This window comes from Mastomys coucha, unplaced genomic scaffold (genome assembly GCF_008632895.1).
Source record: "Mastomys coucha isolate ucsf_1 unplaced genomic scaffold, UCSF_Mcou_1 pScaffold7, whole genome shotgun sequence".
Classification (NCBI taxonomy): Eukaryota; Metazoa; Chordata; class Mammalia; order Rodentia; family Muridae; genus Mastomys; species Mastomys coucha.
Genome location: NW_022196913.1, coordinates 76,878,260 through 76,890,398, shown reverse-complemented (window position 1 = coordinate 76,890,398; position 12,139 = coordinate 76,878,260). Strand labels below are relative to the sequence as shown.

Genomic DNA, 12,139 nt, shown 5'->3' with positions numbered 1-12,139 from the left:
GGAAGGCTGCCCACTTCCTCCAGCTGTTAGGGAAGGCTGCCCACTTCCTCCAGCTGTTAGGGAAGGCTCTTTTCCAACAGTCCGTGGAACTGTGAACTTTTCTCAACAAAGTTTTACAGCAACCTTACAAGTCGGACGTTGTTATTCTAAGGCTTATAAATGAGGACTCTGAGGTTCAGGGATGTTGAAAAAGTTGTCCAGAGTCACATAGTAAGTAGCAGGTGGCTGTCTGAAGGCTCACACTCAACTTGAGCCCATTAGCCCATTGGCTAAGTTAGAGCCCCCATGCATGGTCCAATCACTTTTTTTTTTTTTTCGAGACAGGGTTTCTCTGTGTAGCCCTGGCTGTCCTGGAACTCACTCTGTAGACCAGGCTGGCCTCAAACTCAGATATCCACCTGCCTCTGCCTCCCAAGTGCTAGAATTAAAGGCGTGTGCCACCACTGCTCAGCTATGGCTCCAGCTCTGAACATTGTTACTGGGGACATTTCTTTTTCTTTTTTAAAAGATTTATTTATTTATTTTATGTATATGAGTACACACTGTAGTTGTACAGATAGTTGTGAGCCTTCATCTGGTTGTTAGGAATTGACTTTAGGACCTCTGCTTGCTCCAGTCAACCCCGCTTGCTCACTCCCTGCCTGCTCCGGCCCAAAGATTTATTTATTATAAATAAGTACACTGTAGCTGTCTTCATATATACCAGAAGAGGGTGTCACATTTCATTAGGGGGTGTTTATGAGCCACCATGTGCTTGCTGAGATTTGAACTCACAACCCACTGAGCCATCTCACCAGCCCCTACCAGGGACATCTCATATTCAAACCATAACACTCCAGTTTTATAGCCACTGAGGCCAAAATAACCAGAAAAAAGCTTGTTCCTCTCTCAGGAAGGGAAGTGTACCTATGAGTTCTAATTAGTCACGTGATGCCATTCACTACTTGTCTTGATTTCTATTGCTGTGATGAGACACCATGACCAAAAGTAAAAGGGAAAGAAAGGGCTTATTTAGATTATTCCTGCACATCACTGTTCACCACTGATGGAAGTCAGGACAGGAGCTCAACAGGGCAGGAACCTGGAGGCAGGAGCTGAAGCTGCTTACTGGCTTGCTCCTCATGGCTTCCTCAGCCTGCTTTCTTATAGAACCCAGGACCACCAGCCCAGGGATAGCACCTCCCCCTGCCCCTCCCATAGGCTGAGTCCTCCTTCATGAATCACTAATTAAGAAAATGCCTTATTGGCTTGTCTACAGCCTGGTCTGACTGAGGCATTTTCTCAGTTGACCCGCCCTCCCAGGTAATTAGTTTGTGTCAGGTTAACATAAAACACTAGCCCATATTTTCTATTCTGTTGGGCTAATAAACTCCAGATCGCTATGATTAATTCTCTGCCACTACACATTTCTGACCACCAGTCCCCCCCCCCAAAACCAAAAAACCAAAACCCAAAACAAACAACAAAACCACACACTGTGCTTCATCATCTGACTATGCAAATAAAACACTTTGGGAGCAATTTGATTTCGAAGCAACATTTTTGGATGGATGTAAATTTATCTTTTCCTTTGATAGAACCCTACAAAGTTACAAATTTTGGCAAATTTATCCAAGAAGGAAATACAAAATGATTTTCGAGGCAGCTTCCCTGTGGCATCGTTATTAGGGCGCAGATGCCTTCTCTGTCTGAATGAGGACAAAGAATGCTTGCAGTAATGAGACCACAGATCTCAGACTCTTCTCAGGGAGAATGCAAACAGTTTGATTATGGAGACACTTACTGCTTTGTGCGCAGCGCTGTGGTGCCTACTGATTTTAATTGAAAAACAATTAGGATGGTAATACCCAGATTTTTTTTCTAAACTCTTTTAAATAAAGCACTAAATCTCTAGTCAGTTGGTTAATGATACTGATCATATTGTTTGAAATCAGAAATCTAGGACACAGCGTCACCATGGGAGTATTTGTGAAGATTAGCATCCTCTCTTAGCCTGTGGATTACTTCATGATTGAACCACACTTGTAACTCTTCAGTTCTTCCTATGACATGGCTCCACATGATGTGGGGAGGAGGGAGCATAGAGGTGGAAGTGCTGATGCTGACACCTGATGACACGATTCCCGGGTTGTGGTTCTTCTGTGCTGTGCCAGGAGCGGCAAGCAAAGGCACTCTTCGCCCCTGCTCTGCCCAGCATCCCGCCCGGTGCTGCGGGGCCATGCCTTTCTCCAACAGCCGCAACACGCAGAAGCTGCGCTTCCCTGGTCAAGGATGAGTTCTCTGATCTGAGCAGCCACAACAACCATATGGCCAAGGTGCTGACCCCCGAGCTGTACGCGGAGCTCCATGCCAAGTGCACATTTTGGACAACGCCATTCAGACTGGCATAGACAATCCGAGTCACCCATACATCATGACAGTGGGTGCAGTGGCAGGCAAAGAGGAGAGTTGCGATGTATTCAAGGACCTTTTGACCTCATTATTGAGGACCCGCATGGCGGCTATGAGCCCAGTGATGAGCACAAGACCGACCTCAACCCAGACAACTTGCAGAGCAGCGATGACCTGGCACCCAAAGCTCGCGGGTACACACAGGCCACAGCATCCCTGGCTTCTGTCTCCCTCATCACATGCCCTGCACTGCAGCCACAGGGAGCGCCGCACCTTCGAGAAGCTGAAGCTGGTAGCAGAAGTCCAGCCTAGATGGCGACCTGTCTGGCAGGTACTACGTGCTCCAGAGCATGACTGAGGTGGAGCAGCAGTAGCAGCTCATTGACGACCACTTCCTCTTTGACAAGCCTGTGTCGCCTCTGCTGCAGACCTCTGGCATGGCCCGCGACTGGCTGGCTGCTCGCGGCGGCATATAACAATAACAATAATAAGACTCTCCTGGTGTGGATCAACGAGGAGAGTCTCAGATCGAAACTCTCTTCAAGACCAAGAACTACGAGTTCCTGTGGAACCCTCACCTGGGTTCCTCCTCACCTTCCCAGCCAACCTGGGCACTGGACTCCGGGCAGCTGTGCACATCAAGCTGCCCCACCCGGGAAAGCACGAGAAGTTCTCGGAGGTGCTCAAGCGGCTGCGGCTTCAGAAGCAAGGCACAGGTGACGTGGAGGCCACTGCTGTCGGTGGGGTTTTTGATGTCTCCAACGTTGACCGCCTGGGCTTCTCCGAGATGAAGCTGGTGCAGATGGTGGTGGGTAGTGGACGGAGTGAAGCTACTCATAGAGATGGAGCAGCAGCTTAAGCAGGGTCAGGCTATCGATGACCTCGTGCCCGCCCTCAGGCTATCCATGACCTTGTGCCCGCCCAGAAGTGAAGCCTGGCTCTCACCACCACTAGATTGCCATTTCCTAACTTATTACCCGGGCGGTGCCCACCATGCATTCTTGATGTTTGCTGCCTGGCGGCTGGGCCTTAGCCTCACTGTAGAGACTTCTGTTGCCCTGGGTAGAGTTTGTTTGTTTGTTTGTTTGTTTGTTTATTTATTTAGTTTTGATGGCTAAGCTGTTGCTGACACTGAAATAAACTAGGGTTTGGCTTGCCCTAAAAAAAGCAAAACAAAATAAACAAGACAAGACAAAACAAACAAACAAACAAACAAAACCAGTTCCCGGGTTGTATGACCTCATTATATATTTGATACAATCACACAAATAAGGGCTGTTATTAATCTCTTTTTATAGAGGAGGGAATTAGAAATCATTCAGGGAGATTAGGTTGTCACATGGCCAGTGAATGGCAGACCCAGGTATGTTTGACTCCAAAGACTACTGAGACTTTCATTTTACATAAACATTTGATATAATCTAGAATAACCTGGGAAGAGATCTCAGTGAGATATTGTCTAGACCGGGTTGGCCTCTGGGAGTGTCTGTGGAGCATGTCTTCATTACATTAATTGAGATGGGAAGATTTGTCCAATATGGATGCTTCGGTTTCCTGGGCAGGGGATCCTGAGGTTTATGAGTGGAGAAAGGTAGGTGAGCAAAGGCCTGCATGAATTCACACCCTCTCTACTCTTGACTGGGGATGTAACTACCTGCTTCAAGTTCCTACTGCCTTGACTTCACTGCTATAATGGTCTGCAACCTGGAATTGTGAAGCAAAATTCCGAAAAAACAAACCCCCCAAACCTTCCCCCTCTTAAGTGATGTTTGCAGTTTGCAGGGTACTTCTGTCTTAGTTAGGGTTTCATTGCCGAGAAGATACCATGACCAAGGCAACTCTTATAAAGACAAACATTTAATCGGCTCTGGCTTACAGTTTCAAACGTTCAGTCCATTACCACCATGGTGGGAAGTATGGCAGCACCTAGGCAGACATGGAGCTGGAGAAGGAGTTGAGAGTTCTACCTCTTGATCGGCAGGCAGCCAAGAGAATAGATTCCACCCTGGGCAGAGCCCACATTGAGGTTTTCTTTTACTGTCTATTGTATGCTAAGTAGGGCCTCCAAGACCTGGGATCTGCACAGAGCCCCTGGAACCTGGCCCCTAGTTAAGTGCGATTGGTAAATAAAGATGCCAACAACTCAGCAGAAGAGGCATAGGTACGGTTAAGGTTTGGGCTTGGAAAGAAAGGAGGACCACAACTAGAAGGGAAGGAGGAGAGAGAAGTCACCATGGAAGAAGAAGAACATGCAGGAGGGAGATGGAGAGCTGCCATGGGCTAAGGGCCAATAGAGTGTGGCCCTGAGAGATGGCCAGTTGGGTTAAAAGCAGCCCAGGCAGAACATAGTGACTAGTAAGTGATAACTTGGGGTTATCCTAAAGGAAAGTAGATTCAACAGCATGGAGGGTGGGCAGCTGCCCAGCTATTTAAAAATTTAAAGGCTGTGTGTGTCTTTCATCTGGGAACATAAATAATCTAAAGTGGGGAAGAAGCCCTGGGCCTGGGTTTTTAATCTTTATTACTACAGCCTGAGCATAGGAGACCTCAAAGCCACACCTCAAACAAGGCTGCACCTACTCCAACAAGGCCACACCTCCTAGTAGTGCCATTCTCCATAGACTAAACATTCAAATGCATAAGGGCCAAACCTATTTAAACCACCACACAGGGTATTTTTAATCACAGTTTATGTAATGAAACGAAGACAACTCAATTTGTGAGTAGTCATATCAACTCCAGAGACTTGGACTAGTTGTCAAGCTACTCTCAGGATAGGTTGTCATGGCTTGTTTGTGGTGGACACAGCTGAGATAGAATCCCCTTTTATTTTCTCCTGCTCTGCAGGATCTTCCTTCAGGGGCATCTGTATTAGGCAGTCGGAGTGCTATAATTCCACTATCTCATAAATCAGACATACTGCTTTTATCCCAAGTATGTTGGTATTATTAGATGCTGCAGGTGGCTTTTTATGACTCAGATTTGTCTTTTACTGGAAAGATGATAGATTTCCACACCTTTCAGCAATTAAAGTAGGGTCTCTTTTACATAAGGGGTTGTGTGGGAGGAGCTTGTCCAGGACTGTAGCTGGTCTTCCGAAGTAGCCACCACAACTAATCACACACACACACACACACACACACACACACACCTGTTTGTGTATATTTCTGTGTGTATCTGTGTGTGTGTGTGTAAGAGAGAGAGAAAGAGAAAGAGAGACAGAGAGAGAGAGAGAGAGAGAGGAAGAGAGAGAGGAAGAGAGAGGAAGAGAGAGGAAGAGAGAGAGGGCGGGGTAGATGTGATTTTTGAAAAATAGTTACATAAGCTAGAAACTTTGAGTGACTTCTATATTCTAATTTCCTGAAACATAGAATGTAGGGAATAAGAATAAGTAACTACTGTCCATGGTGGTTTCTTTAAAAACACATTAAGTCATGAGGACCTTCCACTATTAGACATAATGCTGGATTTCTTGCCAATTCTAATCATCAATTTTCTACCTCTTTTACTGAGCATTTTTTTTGGGGGAAAGAAAGTTATTTTTAGGACATATACCTCTAATAACCCCTCTCTCATTTTCTTCCCTCCTTTTTATGTGTCTGTGAATTACAGAGGCATTAAGGGGAACGTCCAGCTTGTTGTTTTCTAATATATTGTCATAGATTTCAGATTTTGAGATACCAATTTTCTGATGATTATAAACAGATACATATTTACCAAATACTAAAGTAATGAGGGCCCTTTGATGTCTTTAGTCTTTAAATCCCAATAAATCAGAAAGACAAAATGCAAAGACCCACTTAAGTTAAATTTGTGGGGGATAAGGGCCACTTTTTACAGAGCAAAAGAAGCTAATGTGCTTGCTGTCTGTGTTACTGTTTATCCATAATTTGGCTCTGTTACCTATAGTCTGCACAAATATTTTACATCCCTGAACTGTTGCACCCAGATGTGGCCATGTGAGTTGTTTAGGCCAATCAGATGTGGGGCCCTTCAGAGCAGAACTTGTTGAGACCCAGCACGTATGGTTCACAATGCTAAATGCCTACTGATGTTCTTCATTTAGTTTACCTTACTATCCTGAGTCCCCAGGTAAAATTAATGAGATTAGAGTCATGGCTGATGCTCACTGGCTAAGTGGTGCAAAGAAGAAACTAGCCCTTGTTAGAAGCTACTGGGTGTCTAGAACTATTTTTGGCTACAGTGTAACCTTGTCTATCCAAACGAACCTAGCTACTGTTGTTTGATTCTGCAGAACTCTCTCGGAAAAAAGCAGCCACAAATCAAATTCTTAGAGGCTGTACACAGTAGATTTTGAATTTGATATGATAACATAAGTGTGAACTATCCAAACTCCCAACCTTCTCCTTTCTGGCTGGCTAGACCAGTTCCACTTTTCCAGGCTGGCCTATTCCAGATGCCACTTCACACCTGTCCCTTAGCTGCCTGGTAGACACTTGTGAACATCTAACAAGGAAGCTGCCAAGGAAGAACTGGTGGAAGCAGTTTCGAGAAATCCAGTCACTTTGTACAGTAACTCTTTTAAAACAACAACAAAATTACCTAAAATAAAAGTGAACATCTGACCGCACCCAGTCTTGACCTAAAATTAAAGGAATCCCTTGTCTGGTTTTCCATTGTGTTTACTTGTTAGAATGAATGAATGAGTTAGAAGTTATACTGGGTTCCCTTGGGAACATGTCGTACAACAGAGAGTTGCATTTCAAAGGATTTTTCAGAGCTGAGATCACATCACTGGGAGATGTAGCTATAAGAACCTGAGGAATACACGATAGGCCAGAGCAAGAAGTGACCTGTCACATACAGCATCTGGGGCTTTAGTTCATTCTGTGAGATGCCATGGATATGGAAAAACTCAATTGTCTCACATAGATGCAAAGAGGTTTGGCCTTCAAAAATCAATTAATAATTATTGTGGACTGCTGTCTGGAAAGGGACAGAGGCTTGCACAGGACTTAATTCTGAGACTGGGGAAGTATTCAGTAAGAGACACAGTCAATAGGCTGTTAGTGGCTGATAATCTCATCAGTTGGGGCATGTAGGCGCAAAGAGATCTGTGTGGATTTCTGTAGATTCCCTGTGCTTTTCAGGCTGATATGATTCCTGCCTCCCCGTCCCCCACTGCTGTTCCTCCCTCTTTCCTATGCTGGGAGTTGGACACACATCTTCATGGGTGCTAGGCAATCCTCTACTGTCGTGTTATATTTTTCTTGGCTTGAACCTTGGAACAAGTTTGCCTTCCTAGAAATGGCTTTCACAGGATTCTGATTAGACATGTTTTGGAGAGTGCAAATTAATGTGGTACTCCTACCTCTATCTTTTGGTCTCCTGCCCCATAGGCATTCTACCTTTTGGGAATGTAGCTCAATCTAGTAGCTATTGGGGGCACCCAAGCCTGTTGTGATATTTCTAATTTGTTATCTCATTCCTGTCATTTCCTATCTTGCTGTTAACAAGCCATGTTTCTAGTGGTGATAAGAGTGACAGATGGTTAGGATGAGGAGCCATGGCTGTTTCAGCCTACCTCTTCTTCTTCTATTAACCCCAAAGATACTCACCCAAATCATCACGGCCAAATTAATTAAGGCAAGTAATTAATTAAAGCAAGTAACTAATTAAAGCAAGCTTTTTAAAATTTTGTGTACATGGGCTACCTCTCCTAAAGTGGAGTTCAAGAGGTCAGCATTGGACATGAAGATGACAAGGTTTTTATAGCTCAGGAGACTCCAAATGGGGGATTTAGGGAGCAAAATAGGCACAGTTACTGTCTTGGTTAGTGTTTTACTGCTGTGAAGAGACACCATGACCATGACAACTCTTATAAAGGAAAACATTTAATTGGTGCTGGCTTACAGTTTGGTCCATTATCATCATGACAGGAAGCATGGCAGCATGAAGGCAGACATGGTGCTGGAGAAGGAGCTGAGAGTTCTACATCTTGTTCCAAGGCAGCCAGGGGACCATGTGTTACACTGAGTGCATAGTTTGAGGATATATGAAACCTCAAAGTCTGCCTACACAGTGATTCACTTCCTCCAACAAAGCCACACCTATTCAAATCACCACAGTTACAGAAGCCGAATACAACAAGGTGGTCAAAGCAAGATAGTCATAACAACCTTTTAAAACAACGGTAGGATTTCAAGATGGTCATTACTACTTTTTGAAACAAAGACATAACTGCCATTTCCTGGAACAGGCAGTACGGAAAAATGTGTAGCTAAGGGTACAGGGACATAACCTGTACTAAGAAACAAATAGACACAATACTAGTTTGTCTTTACTCTAAGATGGCTTTTAATCCTAAAGTGGAGGAAAGCTGGTTTGTCATTCCCCACTTGTCTTATATGAACTTGTTAAATCCTTGATAGGGTTTTTAGCACTATTTATCTGGGAGGAAACAAAATTTGTAATGCATTGAAAGGATGCATGGCCTGTTCATAAGCTATACCAGTTTGGTTAGCATAGAAAGAACAAAAATGTAAAGGTCATATTGGTATGCCAATCGATACTATAAGTAGCCATTTTGTCCCCTTTGCCAGGGAGTTTCCCTTGGACTTAATATTCCAGCCCTTTGTTAAGGACAAGGGATGATATGCTCTCCTCTATAATTACTTCCTGCTGAAATTAGGATGCTGTTGTCAGGGCCCAGGAAGGCTGGAACATTAGCTAAAGATGAAGAGGGAATTAGGGAAATGAGATATTTATTCATCAGAAGCATCTTTTTCATTGATCCAGCTGAAGAGACGGGGAGCAATCACCTCGGCTAGCCTGGTTTACATCAACTTTCAGCAAGTCCAGGGCTTTCTGGTTTTGTAGGAAGGCCACCAGCATGGTATAGATCACCTTTGGAGCAGTTTGTAGTCCATAGATGATTTCTGGATGGTGTCTACAAGCTGAGTGCCAGATAGATACAGGATAGAGATGTAAATTAAAGTTAAAGAACCTAAAGCAAACTTTTATATTTAAAGTTTCGCCCTCAGAATAGGAAATATGCACAGAAACTTAGGGTGTTGATAGACAGGAGCACTTATCTGGAGTCTGTTAGATGCAGGAAAGGTAGATTTAAGTCTTATCCTGACTTTCTGAACTCCTTGAAGCTTGTCTGAAATTTCTATCAAAGTCCATATTGTAGAAAAGAGCAGCCAACAGATGTTTGTAAAACAGCTAGACTTGTGGCTTTCAGTTAAAAAGCATGAACATTATTTTTTTCTGTCCAAAGGGCTAGGTCTATAAATCGGACAGAGATGTTTTTAGTATAACCTAAGTGTTGAGAACCCACTAGAGGATTCCTAAGTCTCAGTTTCTGTGATTCAGAAGCTGGCTTCTCTAATTTCTGTCTCAGCTCTCTGTAACGCCAGACATTCTGTGATGAACCTGTCCAATCTCTTGGTCTTCAGTATCACAGATTATCCTCAGGGTTTCTAGACTCTGTTATGCATCCTAGGCATTGAAACCCTGCCAATGGGCACTCAGGGACTAGGCCTCTCTGATTTCTCAGTCCCCAGTCTCATCAGGACTTCCCTAAGGTCCCAAGGGAGGTCATAAAAAGAATTGGTAGCTTTGGCCAAACTCCCAAGTAACCAAAGATAATAAAATGGGCCATGTGATGTCTCACTCGATGCCCTGCATCTAGGAATGTTGAATCATCAGATCCTCCCACATTCCCGGATAAAGATCTCACAAATCCAGAACAGAACCAGATGTCACAAAAACAAAGTTAAAAATGTTCCTATGACTTACCAGAGGAGGCCTTTTAAAAAATGAAAAAAAAAAAAAATGCTTGCCGTTTTCCTTTTTTTTTTTTTTTTTTTTTTTTTTTTTTTTTTTGATGTAGCTGTTTGCTCAGGGAGTTGATGAATTGTCAGGATGCTTCAGGACCTTGGAATGTTTTCAAAGTGTGCCGCCCCCAGAGAGCAGCTCTTCATTTTGAGAGGGCCAGGGGAAAGGTCCAGCTTCTGAATTTGGACTGGGGTCTTGATATTGCTGGGGCCTCCAAATGTTAATCCCAAAGATGCAAGGATAAAAAGTACTGATCCAAATCATCATTGCTAAACTAATTAAAGCAAGCTTTTTTATTTGTGTAGACGGGCTGCTTCCCCCTAATGTGGGGTTCAAGAGGTCAGCACTGAACACGAGGAAGACAAGGTTTTTATGACTCAGGAGAGTCAAAATGGGGAATTTGGTAAGTAAAATAGGCAGAGTTATGTTGACTCTTTGCCGGCAGATAGCTGGGAGGAGAGAGAAGCCAGGACCCACTGGATCTCTCCAGGGCTGAGCGATATGGTGAGTGCTGGTGACTGAAAAGAACCACACTAGGCCAGGAGTCTTGGCGAAGCAGGAACTCGTTTTAATGTGGCAGCAATTTGCTTATCTAGACAGGGCAAGGAGGTGAGTATGGGGTATGGGGTGAGATGACATTGGGGTGGTGTGAGATGACAAGGGATATGGGGTAACTTCATGGGGCCTTTGACATCAATTTTAGATGTCAGCGGTAGCTAGGCAGAGGTGATTTCATCTAGGTTATACTGAGTCATTCTCAAGTGGAGGCAAATAACTGTTCTTGAAAATTGGGTTTGTCTTCAAGGCCCAAACCAAGGCCAAGTAGGGCCCAAAGAGTTACAGAGTCAGAACATAACAATGTGGTCAAAACAAGGCAGTCATAACAACCTTTTGAAACAAAGGTAGGGTTACAAGACAGTAATTACAATTTTTGAAACAAAGGCACCATTGCCATTTCCTGGAAAAGATAGTGCAGAACCATTTGTAGTTAAGGTTACAGGTGGGACATAGCCCAGTCTTTGAAAAACAGGTTTAACCATAAACTAGAATGAACCTAGTTTGTCTTTATTGTAAGATGGCCTTTAAGTCTAAAATAGAGGCAGGCTGGTTCATCACATTCTAAGAAAGTGGGTCTTTCATAAGGAGACAATGTTATGTGGGTGTTGCCCACGTAGTTGTCTCGCCAGCAAGAAGACACGCGGACACTACGATCCTTCTGCAGCAAGCATTTATTGCATCATGAAGAGGAGAAAAGGACCAAGCCAATAATCGGCACTGCTTATATACACCACAGCGCGGCGTGTCCGCCCATGATTGGCTGTTTGCTCATCACCCCACCCACGTGACGCCCCGGGATGGGCTGTGACTTGGCGTCTTTTCACTCTACGCACATGCACAAACAGTTGTTTACCAGGAGTCGACAGCGGATGTAGACGCCATCTTGTCAAGGCGAATGCCTCTCCAGCTCTACCGCTCTCCACATCTCCCCCTTTTGTTTTAGTTAAAAGGGAAGGCCAAATATAGCAAGTCAGAGAGTGCTTTTGCTCTGCCAGGGCCCCTGTCTTAGGTCATTCCGCATCAAACCTGCAGCCTTACCCGTCATAGGATTCCCTCCCCCCCCTTAAGGGCACCGTGTCTTAGGTTGGTCTGCGTTTGGGGAAGGTTGCCTGTCTCTGGGTACCCTGGAGCTGGCGTAGCTCGTCTACTCTGACCCTGCTGGGTTGTCGCTAGCAAAGGCACTATTGGCCAGGGGAGGAACGAGACGGCAGGAGGTTTTATGATTTGTGTAGCATGGACAACCACACCACGGGAGAAGTTCCCTGTTCAATGCCCACAAGTGCCTGAGTAATGACTACCTTGTCACGATTTTTGTTGGATTTTGAGCTTACAGATCAACCAGAGCAAAAACACCAGGCCACAGCATAGGGCTGCACCAAACAGGCCG

General features: G+C 44.5%; 1 pseudogene; it reads left to right on the top strand.

Annotated features, from left to right (window-relative positions):
- Positions 1 to 2,218: 2,218 nt before the first annotated feature.
- LOC116081554 overlaps positions 2,219 to 12,139 on the top strand; it is a 74,257-nt pseudogene continuing 64,336 nt past the window's right edge.